The sequence below is a fragment of the Aethalodelphis obliquidens genome, unplaced genomic scaffold, assembly GCF_003676395.1.
Source record: "Aethalodelphis obliquidens isolate GAN/ISIS:26980383/991018 unplaced genomic scaffold, ASM367639v1 scaffold28, whole genome shotgun sequence".
Lineage (NCBI taxonomy): Eukaryota > Metazoa > Chordata > Mammalia > Artiodactyla > Delphinidae > Aethalodelphis > Aethalodelphis obliquidens.
The window spans coordinates 7,124,966-7,140,169 of NW_020837972.1; the positions used below are offsets into that span (position 1 = coordinate 7,124,966).

The 15,204-nt window shown below is 54.7% G+C and overlaps 1 protein-coding gene and 1 long non-coding RNA gene across 5 annotated transcripts in view; both read left to right on the top strand.

Annotated features, from left to right (window-relative positions):
• The window catches only part of LOC113629762 (uncharacterized), a 73,928-nt gene extending 63,027 nt beyond the window's left edge, over nt 1–10,901 (top strand). For 3 of the 4 annotated variants that reach the window (XR_003436684.1, XR_003436681.1, XR_003436682.1), the window contains 2 exons: nt 9,360–9,538; nt 10,141–10,901. This is a non-coding gene — a long non-coding RNA (uncharacterized LOC113629762). The remainder of the gene's footprint in view (nt 1–9,359; nt 9,539–10,140) is intronic. The other variant, XR_003436683.1, reaches the window with a different exon arrangement.
• A 1,683-nt stretch (nt 10,902–12,584) lies between these two features.
• The window catches only part of FAM222A (family with sequence similarity 222 member A), a 54,764-nt gene continuing 52,144 nt past the window's right edge, over nt 12,585–15,204 (top strand). Inside the window, exon 1 of the mRNA XM_027124506.1 lies at nt 12,585–12,679. The gene's annotated coding sequence lies outside the window, so the exon portion shown is untranslated. The remainder of the gene's footprint in view (nt 12,680–15,204) is intronic.

Genomic DNA, 15,204 nt, shown 5'->3' on the forward strand with positions numbered 1-15,204 from the left:
TTTCTTTTTTCTGTTCCACTCCCTTCAGTATCCAAAGAACAGCTCCCCACACTCTCCACCCTTCCCATATCTTCCACCTCCTTCTAAACAGTGACGAAGTGTGTCATTTGTGGGATCACCTAGGGGACAGAGTTGCAAATGCTTTTACCTTGACTAAAGTGAGACAGCAGAAGGAACTTCCCAGCCACGGGAGCTGTGAGCAAAAGAGTGTGTTCCCCAGAGTCAAGGCTGAGAGATGCTGAGATAAAAACTTTCACGAGACAGCAATAGGGGCAGGGGGCAGACAGCCCTTCCAAGTTCCTTCTGGCCTTAGGATTCTAGAAGCAGGACGGCAGCGGGCCCACATGATGCCATCTTGCTTGTATGTTTCTTCCTGGGGCTGGAGAATGCCAGGCTATTGTCTGGCACTGGGGGAGGGGGAGCTCCTCGGCAACAGGATCCTGGGATTGGTGACAACACCCCCTTCGCCACCCCAATGCATGCCAGCCCCCCAGAGCAGCTGGGCAGCATTTCTGCTGTCTGTGGGCTCATTTATCATTCCAAGGGGGGCATCGCTGCCGTGAGGTCCCTGGGGACAGCTCTGCTGGGCCCCATCTGATTGAAATCCAGGCCCAGTGCACACACGGCCCAGGGAAGTGGCTGCCCAGAACCTGAAATAAATAATACCACAGGCAGGAGGCACAAATCTGCCTCTAATTATGGCATATCCTGATTAAATGGGGTGCGTAAATAAATATTTCAGCTTGAAAGATGAATCGGCCTGGAGAACCGCGGTGGCCAGCCCCGCTCTGAGCCTCTGTTGTCCTGCTTCTTCCCCGTAGGGGCAGACAAAGGACAGAGCCTTGGCCTCTCTTGCTGTGTGACTCAGGATCAGCCTCTCTCCCCACTCTTGGTCTCAGTTTCCTCCTCCATCAAATGGGTATCAGTGATTACCCTTCAGCCAAGTTCAAAAGTCTGGAGTTAGAATCTGAAAGGGCATTTGGGGTGACCGGGTTTCACAGAGCCAAGGAGGAGTGATATTAATAGTAAAGAATAAATAATTGGGGGCCAGGTGGTCATGAGTTTGAATCTCAGCTCTGGGACCATCCCAGTGCCTCAGTTTCCCCTTTTGTATGTTGGGTAGATGCAAAGAGCCAGTGGGTGCTCTGAGCTGCGCCTGGCACTTAGCACAAACGGTAGCCGCTTTGAGGATAAGCGACACCACACACGTTATTGTCACTGAAGTGGAGGTCCCCAGAAGACCCAGCCCCAGGCAAGGTCCACATTCTCCACACCTGCTCGGAGGCCCCCACCTAGAGACTTCTGTGCCTGGCCTAGCAGATGCCACCTACTGACTTCTGAGAGGCAGAGTAGTAATAGAATCGGGGGCCCGGGGGAGTGGAGGAGGAGGGAGAATCATCCCGGAAAAGTTTAAATCAATTAACTCCCTTCCAGAAAACAGGCTGGGAAATGTAATGGAGAAATAATGACTTTTCTCCACAGGATGAAATGACATAGACCAGGGCTCAGGAAGGAATCGGGGAGGCAGGAGCAAGAGCCCTGTCTGTCACTGCCTGTGTGGCCTTGAGTAAGTCTTGTTTCCCTCTCTGAGCCTTCATTTCCCATCTGTGCAAGGGGAGGGCTTGGGCCAGGAATGGCTAATAGATGGCATGCCTCCTGTCACTCTCCCCTCCCATGCCCATGGCAGGCATTGCTAATCAACTGCAGTACTGTTTTCATTGAACCAGGATGAGGTAGCAAAACTAATCCAAGCCAATGCTCGAGGCATTTCCCCTGGATGAGCCAGAGGTGGCATACAGGCACAGACTGGGTTTAGAGGGTCTGCAAGTCCTCCACTAGCACTAGGTCAATATTCACCAGTACCATTATCACTGGTTTGATAGACTCAGAATCCATCACAGCACTAATAGCAAAGGTTAGCATTCCCTGAGTGTTAGCTCTGGACCAGGCACTGGTCTAAATGCTTTCATATATTAATCTAATCTAATAACCATTAGATCTAATAACCATTAGATCAACCATTCCTATTATTATTATGCTCATTTTAAGACCAAGGCTCAGAAAGGGGAAGTGATTAGCCCACGATCACACAACGAATAAGTGGGATCAAGATTCAAACCCATGCACCTGTCTTGCCGGAAACAGGCCAGATGGGGTAAGGGAGACCTTCTCTTCTCTTTTAATTGAAAGCCTAGGGAAGAGAACCACCATTTCTCCCAGCCAAGCTCTGTGCCAAATGTGTCACACACATTCTCAGTTTGGAACTACAATTATCCTTATATTCTGGATGGGGAAACCGAAGCTCAGAGGGGTGATGGGACCTGCCCAAAGTCATATGGCTGGTCGTTTGCTAGGGGTGGGGTGAGATGGCACTGTTCTCTATTTTCCACTGGCCCCCACCTGCAGGAATGATGCCCGTTTATCCTGGCACCTCCAGTGCCCTGCCCAGGACCTGGCACCCTGGGGTCATGGAATGAATGAATGATACTAGTACTAGAGGAGTTCCAGGCTTAGGGTACACAGCACCCCTTCCATTACCAGCCCTTGAACCTCTAAGCTGACTCCTTGTCCCTGTCCCTTGCTGACCCACCTGCCCCAGCTGGGTGATCTCTCACCTCTGCTCATGACCCCCAGATGACCCTGGAGGCTTCTGGTTGGGGACCAAATCCATCACTCCTGCGTGGTCTGTCCCAGCCCTGGCTCCCCCCATCCATCTTCCCACCACAGATAGAGGGAAGGGGAAGGTACTGCTCCAGGAAACACTGTCCAGTGTCCTCCCATCACCTCCCAGACACCCTCTCCCCACCTGCAGAACCATTTGGTCAAATACCTTGGAACCTAATATATGACACTAAAGGCAGAGGGCTGTAGCTGGAGGGTACAGGGTGTGAAGGCACCTGCCTAGTACTCAACCCTCCCTTTTTGCCTCCCAGCAGCCCCCAGGGTGGAGACCCCAGAGACCCTCCAGAAAGCCATGGAGAAAAACTCTGTCCTGGGGACCAGGAGACCCGGGTTTGAATTCCTGCTCAGCCACTGGCTCACTGTGTAATCTGGAGCAAGTCCCTCCCCTTCTCTAGACCTCACTTTCCCCATCTGCAACATGAGAGGATTGAACTCAGTGGTTTTCAAACCTTTTATTGTTGGAACAGTGGAGAGCTTTTTTCAAATTAAATCACGTGCTGAGCTCTGAGAGGAAAAAGAGATGAAATTGAATGTTCTCTGGTTGAAGTTGGCGGGGTGAGGGGTAGAGTGTGGACCTCCGAGCTCTAACTTTTCCAGCTCCATTTGCCCACTCCCACCACTTACTAGTGGTCCCTGAGGCATCTTTCTAAAACTCTAAGGTTCCTAGAAAGACTTTGAAAATATAGGAATAGATATTTTTTCAATCATTTTATTATGAAACATTTCAAACCTACAGCAAAGTCGAAAGACATTTACCATGAACACTCAAATATCCACCATCTAGATTCTACCATCAATATTTTACTGTACTTCCCTTATCAAATAAGGGCACCCTCGAAGCTCTGCAAAATGCCATGACTCAGAGAGGACTGTGCTGGGGGCAAGGGTGGTTCTGAGTCCTTCCTGGGAAGCCCTGCGAACTCATGATGGCAACACCAGCTGCTGTAACAAATAGACCCCAGTATCTTAGGGGCATATCTCAACAGAGGTTCATTTCTCACCTAACAGTTCAGAGCCTGTGTTGTTGGTCAACAGGTGGGCAACTTTCCTCAAGTGATTTAGGGACCCAGGCTTCATCCATCTTTGGTCCTGCCTTGACCTAGAAGGGTCGATCACCTGCCTTAGGGCAGAAGAGAAAGCTTATAGAGAAAAGGCACATTCACTTCTCACAACATGCTCGCATTTCGTTGGCCGAAGCTACTCATTCAGCCACGCCTGGAAGTGTCATCCCCAGCTACATATTCTCCCTGGGCTCTGCTTCTCGGCGTCATTTCGCCCATGGAATGGGCTATGAATTTCAGCAGGGGGTTGGCTATCTTTGCCATACCCAGCATGGCTGGAAGCCCCACCGGCCACCCTAAGTCATCCTAACTATCCCCTGTCTCCATGCTATCCCATGCCCAGCCAGCTCTCCAGAGGAGTTTAACTTTGCTCAATAAACATGTATTGAGCTCTTACTGTATACCTGGGCTCTGCGCCAACCCTTGACCATACAAAGATGAACAAGACCAGCCCCCTGTCCTTCAGCACCTTCCGGTAAATGAAACAGACAACTCTTTCCCCTCGAACCCTCCCTTTCCTGAGAGAAAGCCCGTGAGATTTTCCACTTAGGAGGGAGGGTATATGTGACGTTGGAACACTAGAGGAAGGATCAGATGCGATAGATCTTTACTAGGCACATTTTGTGTGCCCAGAACATTCACGTGGGTGAGCTCATTTTTCTTTCACTCTGGCAAAGGCACTTTCTCCATTTCATATAAGGGAATGGTTGCCCAGGCTCAGAGTGGTGAAGGACTTGCCTAAGGTCACACAGCTAGCAGTGGAGAGGGGATTTGAACCCGAATATCACTTTCTAGTTCTCTGCCCTTTTCTGCTCCACCAGGGTGTCTTCTGGAATCTGTGATAGAAGAGAGACACAGAGCATTAGCTTCCTGACACAGGCCCTAAGCTAGGGGCTTCACACATGTCCCCTGATTTCTAAATCCCTACACCCATGAAGTTGGGGCTGTTATTCTTGTCATTTTAGAAGGTAGAGACCGAGGCTCAGAGAGGTGAACTGACTTACCCAAGGCTGCACAGTCAGTTTAATTTCATATCCTGGTCTGTTTGACCCCATTAGGTCACATCTTGATGTATGGGTGGTTTTTGTGGCTAAACATAGGGGCAGTGGGACTGTTCCTTGTTACCAGAATGGCTTAAAAGGCAAAGGGATGCTTTCTCCATTAACGATGGCGTGAACATATTTTAAGGAATGGAATGGTGTCTCTGAGCAACAATGGTTTACAAAACAGCTGCAGACAGCTTAGCAGATCCCCTCCCTGCTGGATCCCAGCCAGAAGGGGGCTCTGGGGCAAGGGAGGAGGCACCTTCCTGGAGCTCCCTGGGTCTGAGCCAGGGGCTGGGGCTGCGGAATGGAGCCCAAGGCGACCGGGCAGGAAGCAGCGACCCAGCCCATCGACAACAAGGGCCCAATCAATGCTATCTCCCCAGGCCATGCCTGGCCAGACATTGATTTCTGCCGCTGTTGTTAACTCCCTGTTTATGTAACGCCTGAACTTTGCACAACTGAACCGTTTCATGTTCAGAAGAGGGCCTGTTGCCATGAAAACCAGGCTGCACATGACAGCCGGGATGCGGCGGTATCCCTGTTTTATTGGCCTGCGCTGAGTGTATTTTAACCTTGATAAGTCAATAACTTTTTGTACAAAAGGAGATCTGCCAGGCGGGCTGGGGAGGGCCTGCTGGCCTTTCCAGGCCAGAGGGGAGGTGGGGCGGGCTGGGTTTAATCCCCTGGAAATCTCACTGTCACTCAGAGCCCAGGAGAACCAGGCCCAGCTGGCCAGAGAGCAGAGATGACCTTGTTGGGGGGGGGTCGCCTTTGAGGGGGGGTTGCCAGGACTACCCCCATCTCCAACCGTTTCTGGTTTGTTAAGGCCTCCAGCGAAGTCAGCAGGCCTTCGTGCAAAGACACCCACCAGGGCTCAGATCCTAGTTCCACCCACTCAAGAGCTCTGTGCCACCCTGATCAAGGCCACTGACCCCACCTCAGGGTCCACACCTGTAACACAGGCCAGTGGGTCCTCTTCATGGCTTGTTGCAAGGTTTACAGATCACGTATGAGAAGCACCTGGGGTAGTGCCTGGTCCATAGCAAGGCCTCAGAAGATGGATGTTATTACTATAATTGTTGCTATATTTTACAATAATAATCATTGATTATGCTTATAAAGAGCCCATTAGGCTTTTGGAAATGTTACACATATTTTCTCATCATAGTCCTTGAGTTAGGCAGGGCTATTCCCAATTTTCAAATGAGGAAACTGAGGCCCAGGGAAATTGGCTGGCTTGTCTAGGGGGTCATGTGATAAGATGGTGGTGCTGATTGAAGGAACAAATCCTCCTGACTCCCAGTCCAGTGCTCTTTCAAACTCCATGCACAGGAATAGCCAACCCTGACTCTGGCAGACATCACTAATCAATGGTAGCACAGTGTTCTTTCCATTCTAATCCTGAGTGAGGCCTCAGAATCCTCCTCAACACAGAGCTGGTAATTTGAGATGAGACTCATATGGAACTCTGTGCTCCCAAAACGGCTGCAGGTTCAAGTCCCACCTCTGGCCCAAATGTACTGTACAACTTTGGGTGAATGCCTTCCCCGGGGTTTCCTGATCCCCAGTAGCGAAACAAAGGATGGGGGGCATTTCATGGTTCCTGGATTTTTCCGGGGGGTCTCCCAAGTGGAAGGGACCCCCACCACCTCCTGTTTCCCATCCCAACAACCCAGGCCCCTCGAACCCTCCCCAAACTCCATCTACAAATATTGACAGGGAAGCTGGTATGTGTCTGTGATTACACAAGGTGCTGGGGACACAGCAGTGAAGATGGTGACATTGAGTCCCACCCCTACAGAACTGACAGTCTAGACAGGGAGACAGGAAACAAACAAGTCAACCCACAGTGCTCAGAGAGTTGCCAACAGTGATAAGTTTGGGGAAGGGAAAAGCAAAAGGGAGGTGCTCTGGGGAGAACTTCAGACGGGGCTAGTCAGGGAAGGCTTCTCCGAGGAGGTGACATTTAAGCTAACGAGCCAGCCGGGTGAAGAGCAGAGGAAGAGTGGTCTGGGCGGAGGGAACAGCTCACGCAAAGGCTTCGAGGTGGGAAGCAGTTTGGCACCTTCAAGCAACCAAGAGGAGGCCAAAGTGGCTAGTGGGATGTGAGGGTGGGGTGTGGTTGGGGAGCTTGTGGGTGCCAGTCCCTGCGACTACCTGGGCCTCCTCAGCACCCCTCTGTTGGCCTCCTTGCCCCATCCCCGCCCAAAGCTTGGCCCAGAGAGAGGCTCCAGGTTCTGGGGATGGGGGGCAGGGCTGGGTGAGTAACAAGGTTACACGTGCTTCTTCTTTCTCCTTTTCTCCAGAAGAAGCATAAAGAGCTCTTTCTTTTCTGCTTATTAATAGCTCTGATTAAATTATCTCTGAAAAACCTACATGGCGTGCACCAATGGGGGCTCGGCTCCCTCCAGGCTCTGGCCTAGATTACAGCAATGAGGGCAGGTGAGGCACCTGGGGGATGGGGAGGGAGGCTGGGCCAGGCCTGCTCCCCCTGCCAGGATAAAGGCTCAGTCTCCACCTCCTTGCCTCCTTGCCCAGCCCCAGCTCAGCCTCTGAGCCACCACCACTCTGGGGACATTCACCTGGGACACTGGGCCTTTGCATTGACAATTCCCTTTGCCAGGAGCACTCTTCCCTCACCTCTCCCCTTGGCTACCTCCTACTCATTTTTCCCAGGACAGCTGATCATTCTTTCCACCACCACTAGCCCACCAGCTGGGTCAGGTGCCTGCTCTGTGCTTTTCCCTTCCCTGTTACCCTAGGTGATAACTGCTAGTCGCCTTGTCTGTCCCCCATGAAACTTGATTTCCACAAGGCCAGGGACTGTGTCTGGGTTACTGCTGAATCCTCAGTGGCTTGCACAGGGCAGGTCCTTAGGAAATGATGAATGAATGAGTAGGGTTAAAGGGGGAATGATTAGGCCTCAGTGAGAGAGGCATGACTAACCTTACATACGTGGGAGAGTGGAAGCAAAAATTCTAGGCTCCAGGCCTCTTGAGCAGTGCCGCTGTGTCAATTAACCCCATTTCACCGATGGGAAAGTGAGGCACAGAGCAGATGAGTCACATGGCTAGTCACCTGAAGAGTTAGGATTCAAATCCAGCCTGTCTGATTGCCCTCCCTCTTCCTCTCCCTGCTCCCCCTCTACAAGAAAACAAAACAGAAACCTGGGCCACATTCATCTATTGATTCGGAGATTAATTCAACAAACCTTTATTGAGCATTGACCGTATGTCAGGCCCATGCTGGGGATAAAGCAGTTTGAATGCAGCCCCTGACCTCACAGAGCCCTCAGGTTGGTGGGGAAGACTGACAAAAGAGTGGGCCATTATAACACAGACTGGGTGCATCTATGAAAGGGGAAGCACTCCAGCCTGGAGAGCAGTAGTCAGGGAAGGCTTCCTGGAGGAGATGGCAGCCTAACTGAAATCTGAAGGCGGAGCAAGCATCAACTACCTACCTGGAAAAGAGGACATTTTAGATGGAGTGGACAACCTGGGCAAAGGCCTGGAGGCCAGAAAGACATCTGGGAGGATGTACAGGTATTTTAACAAGGCTGAAGTGTAAGGGGCATACAGGGCACATGAGGAATGAGGTGCTCTCAGTCCCCTTTCCCCCTTGGAGCCTCTTGGACCCCTGGCTGGAGCCAACACAATGTTCAGGGGCCGACCTGCCTGTTGGTTCTACGGACCGTGGCAAATCCATCTTGACATTGTCTCCATTCACATAATGCAGAGTTATTGGACATGACCAAAAGCAAGGAAAGGCTGGATCAAGGCTGAGAGTTGGGGGGCCAGGGGGCAATGGTACAAGGGTCTGACCTCAGGGATGTGGGCTGTGGGAAATGGTATGGGGCAGTAGCACTGAGCTTGTGTATGGGGCATAAGTGAAGGTCCAAGGCTGAGCATCTGTGAGGACATCCACCTGCCTAGAAGGGTAGAGGGGCACCTGGAAGATGAGTTCCCTATGTAGCTACCTTCAAGCCTGGTGCTGCCTGAAATGCCACCATTTAGCACATCATGGACTCACATACCTTCAGAGATGGAGGGGCCTTTTGAGATCATCTAACCCCTGGGCTGCACTTTGGAATAATGTGGGGATCTTTGGAAACTACGGAGGCAGAGACAGGTTGCCAGCTCCAGGGTCTGATTGGCAGGGCTGGGTTATAAGCCCCAACCTCCATTTTATAGCAGAGGAAACCGAGGTCCAGAGAGGAGAAGAAACTTGCCCTCAAGGTCACACCCAGTCAATGAGAGGCTGGCACACAGCACAATAAATCAAGGTCAGGGGCTCGGGTTGGGACCCCAATCTGTCATCGTGTGACCTTGTGCAAGTCGCATGGCCTTCCTTGGCTGTGAGATGTGGATAATAATGGAATAGACCTCACAGAGTTGCTGTGAGGGTAAAAGGAGGTAGAAATATGTGATATAAATAGCACTGAGCATGCGCTTTGGCACATAGTAGGTGTCAAGTCATGGTAACCTACGACAGAAGAAATCCCAAACTTTGCAAAGGCTCTGGTGTGGCCCCCTGCCGCCATCTTCCCTTCCTGCTCTCTCTTTCTTCCCAGGGTTTTGATTGTCGCTGTCCCTCGCCTTGCACCTGGCCTGGGTCCACCAAGCATTCTCCCCACCTGTTCACGCCCAGGTCCACACAGCAGGTCGCCTGGGCAACCCACCCAGACGTCACTGGCAGCTCTGGCGGCTGGCCCAGGAGCTGAAGCAGCTGGTGGCTGGATCACGTTTCCAGGTGAATCCCCTCCCCCATCACAGCCCCCCTCTCCGGGGGGTTTGGGTGGGGCAGCGGGGAGAAATAGAGTGGGGCACGGAGACAGGGAGATGCTGGGAACGGGGAGCGTGGCGGGCAGCCTGAAACAGGGCCAGCTTCTGTCCTAGATAAGGCAGTGCGTGGCCTACTTGGGCCGGCGCTGGAGCTTCCCTGCCGGTGCCTCTCCCAGGCTCTGGGTAGCTGTGGGTTGGCTCCTGGAAGCAGGCTAGGGCCCAGCTATAATCAGCTCCTCCCACTGGATACATTCACCAGGGTCTCCAGAGCTCCCCACATCTGAATGACCACAGCTGGCATTTATTGAGCACTTACTGTGTTCTGAGTCCTTTCCAGGCAATAACTCACTCTGCCCTCACACCAACCTGTAAGGTAGGAATTATGATACACAGACAAGAAACTGAGGCACAGAGCCATGAAGATAAATGTCAAGGCCACAAGGCCAGGGCTAGAATCCTGCCCAGGTTTTGTGGGACTGGGGGGTGTGGGGTGGGATGGGGGTGAGGGTCACACAGACATAGCCTGAGTGTGGTGGGAGGAGTTCTGACTGCTGCTTTGCATTTCTTTAGGGATCCTGAGATCTTTCCTGGAAAGCTGCCTCCCCAACTTGCTGTGTGATGCACACATGGCAACTGAGGGAAATGTCCCTCCCAGGGCTCAATTTCTCCAGCTGTAAAATGGGACTGCTAAATGGGCCAACCCGCGGGCTATCAGACAGAACAAATGAGAACCTATTAAGCTGCTTAGAAAGTAAAAGGCAAGGTGCGTATAGTTTGATGGAGTCAAAATTTGGACCCCAAAGAAAAAAGCAGGGCAAATAAACTTCCAGTGAAGTATCAAACAAAACAAAATAAAACAACAAAAACAAAAACCCCAGGTGATACTGTGCCTCATTTTCTCCATCCGTTAAGTTGGGGCAGTGGGTACCAGCTCCTACCTCCCACATGTGTGGTGACGATCTGGTGAGGTGAAACTTACAATGAGCATGGGGCCTGGTTTTATAGTTAGTGCTCCACAGATCTCAGCTGTGATGCCAAAATCAATCACTGCCAACAGTATGAATTGAGGCAAAACATTCTGGAGTGTCACTTCACATCTCTTAGCCTCAATTTTCTCTATAAGTTGGGAGTATAATGATAGTACCTGCTATATCAGTTTTCTCATGTGTAAACTGAGGGTGATAATACCTATCTCACAGGGTTGTCTGTGAGGTTTAGGTAAAGTATCAATACTTGGTTACATGTGTTAGCTTCTTTTTCTTCTTTTTTTATGTTGGGGGTAGGAGTTTATTAATTAATTAATTTATTTTTGCTGTGTTGGGTCTTCGCTTCTGTGCGAGGGCTTTCTCTAGTTGTGGCAAGCGGGGGCCACTCTTCATTGCGGTGCGCGGGCCTCTCACCATCGCGGCCTCTCTTGTTGCGGAGCACAGGCTCCAGACGCGCAGGCTCAGTAGTTGTGGCTCACGGGCCTAGTTGCTCCGCGGCATGTGGGATCCTCCCAGACCAGGGCTCGAACCCGTGTCCCCTGCACTAGCAGGCAGACCCTCAACCACTGCGCCATCAGGGAAGCCCTGTTAGCTTCTTTTATTAATTTTATTATTTTTAACAAACTCCTCATTGGGGTGTTTCCAAAATTAAGTGAAACAATGCAGACAATGCACCTAGCTTGTGCTACCAAATACTTGCTCAATAAAATGATACCGATTTTTCCACTCCTCGTTCCCGACAAAGGGACTACAAGTGCCAGCATGCCCTGCGCCCCCAGTTGGGGCCCCTACGACCGGCGCTGGCGCGCTGCATGCCGGGAGTTGCAGTCCTCGCGAGGCAGGCTCCGCCTCGCCCCAGCTTGGGGGAGGAGGTTGGAGAGCCGCCCTGCCGGCCTTTGAATTTTGCCGCGAAAAGCGCGCGTGGCGGCCCCCGGCTCCGCCCCCCGCAGGACGCGGCGCCGCGTCACCCTGGTAACCGCCTCTCGGCCGCCGCTGATTGGGCCAGAGCGCAGGGGGCGGGCGGGGGGCGAGACGCGGCTGCGGCTGCGGGCGCTAGCGCCTGTCAGTCGGACCGGAGCGAAGCAGCGGGCAGGACTGCAGGGCTGACGGTTCCGCCGAGAGGCTGCGCGCGGCACCCGGGGGAGGCGAAGAGCCGGGCACGCCGCCTGTGGGGCGCGGCGCGCGGCACCCGGGCCCGAGGCGAGGCGAGGCGCCGGCGCGCGCCAGGCGGCTTGAGGCTGAGGCCCCGGGAGCCCCCACGCGCCGCCCGGGGCCATGGGCGCGTGAGAGCCCGGCGCGCGCCGCCCCTGCTGCAGCTCGAGAGCTCGAACGCCCAGTGCACCATCCTCCGGGCCGTCCTCACATCCGCCCAGCGCCACCCGGACCGGTTATTTCTCGGCGCCGAGGCCCCCGGGGCTGCACCCGAGCCTCTACCGCCCGCTGCCGCCGCCGCGGCTGCCGCTGCTCTCCGGCTTCCCCTCCCCCCACACCCGGGGCTCCGAGCAGGAGGAGGAGGGGCCGGTGCATTCTCGCCGCCTCTGTTTGCAACCTGCGGGGGCCGGTGCATGCCCAGCGAGGAGCCGGGCCGCTGCAGGTGCGTGCAGCCTCGGAGGAGGCGACCCCCCCACCCTCGGGCGAACCGGGGGGCTACAAGCCACGGGCGGGCGGTCGAGCGAGAGGAAGCAACAAAGACAGGCTGCAGCTGGGGCCGGCGAGAGGAGCCGTGGTCCCCGGGCTCCTGGCGCGGGCAGAGAGGGCGCCCAGGGGAGCTGCAGCCCCGAGCGGGACCCCGAGGGGAGGCGCAGCGCCGCCCGCCGGACGCTGTGAGCACAGGCCTCCGGCGAGGATGCGCCGCCTGAGCGCCCGCGCGGCCCGGATCCCGGGCGGGCACGACCCCCGCTGAGCCGAGAGAACCCCAACCCCCGACTTCGGACGGCGTGGGCCGGCGCCTGGATAGACCACACCGACAGCGTCTCTTCCCACCCGGAGAGAGGCATCGGCCCCCAAAGGGGGCTTCCTCAGGCAGCCGCTGCCGCCTCTGCCACCTCTGCATGGCTGCGACCCGGCGAGCGGAGAGTCGTAGCCGCTGAGACCTGGTGCCCTTCGACGGCCTGGCTGATTAGGTGAGTTCCGTGGGGCGGGGTTCCGGGATGAAGCTGGGGGCACTCTCTGGCGTCGGGGCAGCCAGATTGGAAATAAAGAGGCCCTGGGCTGTTGGCGATCCTGAAGCAGCAGTGGCCCTTGTCTGCCCCTTTCCCCCCGCGCACAACTTGTCTAGACCGGCCTGTCGGCCAGAGTGAACACGGGGGGCTCGTTGTGAGGATTCCGGCAGAGCCCTGGGTGGGGCGTCTGCCGGAGAGGAAAGGTCACCCCACCCCTAAAGCCAACAGACAAAGGTAGCAGCTCAGTCATCCGAAAATTCCCCGGGAGTTCTCGCGTCTTAGAGTGGTTGGGGGAGCACCCAGGATGGGACACCTTGGGCTTCTCCCGAGTAGCCTCTGAAATCTTCAAGGGACATTAGCTCAGAGGGGGACGTGGTGTCCCGACCATGCAGATGGCTGCGTTGAGGATTGTGCCCTCTGAGGCTGCACTGTAGCAGGGTTCACCTTACCGCCGCGTTCCTACAAAGAGCTCGCAGGGACGATGGTTTCCCCAGTGGGGTCACGGCGTGACGTCACTGCCAGACCTCTGACGTCTCTGCGGTTGCCGTGGCGACGCGACTTGTCCTGACCCAAGGCCAGAGGGGGCGGGGTCGCGGTAACCTGGAGCGAGGCTGGATGCCTTTGAGTAGTGGAGGGGTGAAAGCAGACTTCCCCCACCTCCAACTGCAGTCCTCTGACCTAAATCCCCAGCGCCCCAATGGGGTGGGGGAGGGAGGCAGTGCCAGCTGTCCCTGCTGATGCTCCTCCCCCCAAAGACAGGTGTTTAGCTTTGCCCATATAGCCTGGCAGTGCCTGGGGGCGCAGGACTCCCAAGCAGAGCAACTTTCTGCTTTCAAAAGGGGATGCTACAGAGGAGAGCTCCCTGAACCCCAACCAGCAGGCTGAAGTTCCCAGGGTCCCCAGAGTGATGTGGGCCCCCAGCCTTAAAGCAGGCTACTTCTGCTCAGGGAAACAGGGGTGACCCACCCCCAGCCAGGGAAGGTGCAGAGGAGCTGCTGCTTGCTGCCCCTCCAGTCCAGGGGTTCCCCCTGCTGCTCGACCCCAAGATGGCAGGGCCTTGGCCAAGCCTGAACTCCCGACTGCCCCACTCTCCTCTTGGTGTTTAAGATGATTTGACGAGCACAGTGTGGTGCTCATTAAGTGAATGGAGGATAAGTCAGGCCCATCAGTGCCAAGGTCTGAATAAGCGTGCCCCTGCCAGGGGCCAGCTTTGATGGGGGTCAGGCAGCAGTCCTCTCTTCCCCGCCACACCCCAGCCCTGGCCCTGTTCCTTGTGAAGGCCCAGAGCAGCATTCTGCTGCTGGCTCTTTGATTCCTCTTCTAAGTTCCTTCCAGCAGTTGCTGCCGGTGTCGGATGTGGGTGAAACTGCTGTGATCACATTTCTAGGAAAAGGTTAGAGAACTGTGTCATTGCTTAAGCGGTGCGGGGTGGAGTGACAGCAGAGGGGAGTGTGTGTGGGTCATTATGAGAAGCCAGGCCCCAGTCTCTACGTAGTGAGCTTTTTCTCCCCCGCCCCGTTCTCCTACCAGGCTATCTAGCTAGATTTAACAGGTCGATAAGTATCAGTGGAGCTGCTTTGGGGGGCTTGGCAGGGAGATGATATTTCCAGCTGAAATGGTGTCGTTAAACACACAGGCTTCCAAGGACGGAGCAACGGCAGATGGGGGTAGAAGCGGGAGAGGTGGGCAGAAGGGCTGTTTGCGCTGCCTCTAGAAGCTTCCCAGTTTAGAAACAAACTCGGAGTGCGCGCCAGAGATCCACAAACACAGGCAGTCGGAGGTCCTCCGTGGAGTATTTACACTTCCACAGCCAAGGCGGAGGGAGAGGCTGTCAGAATTGGGCAATTCCTTCTGTTCCCTTCCCTGGGCTTGGCAATAGCACCAGGCAACAAGCAGGAGGGAGTGCCAGCTTACCCGGCGTCTCCTACGTGCCTGGCATTTTACAGGATCTCAGTTACTCTTTGGAGTAGCTTATGTGCTGTGGCCCATTTTACAGATGAGGAAATTGAGTCTCAAACAGAGGAAGCAACAGGCTACAGGTGCTCAGCCAGGCAGCTGCAGAGGCTCAGCTCTGAACTGCCTTGGCTCCTGAGTCCCCAGGTCTTCCCGCCCCCTTCCATGGGTGGAGGGAGGCACCCCCACTTGTTGGACAAGGGTCCCTGTAAGACTCAGGGGCCATCTGCTATGGAGGCACTGTGATGCCTTCCCACACTGAAACCCGGGTTTGAATCCTGCTTCCCCATTACCTACAGGACAGTGTTGAGCAGAGTAGCAACTTGTGTCCTGGCCTTGTGAGCAGCCTGTTCCCCTCACCCCCAGCACCCCTTTCTCCAATACTGGGGTAAGAAAGGTATGGCATGAAACCTGCCTTCCAGGAAGGGTCAAGAGAGCCAGCCCTAGGCTCCTTGTCACCTGCCCCTCTGGGCTTACCTCGGGGAGGGGTGTGAGTCTGCCCTCAGCCATTCTGGGCACCCTCTTGGTTGGCC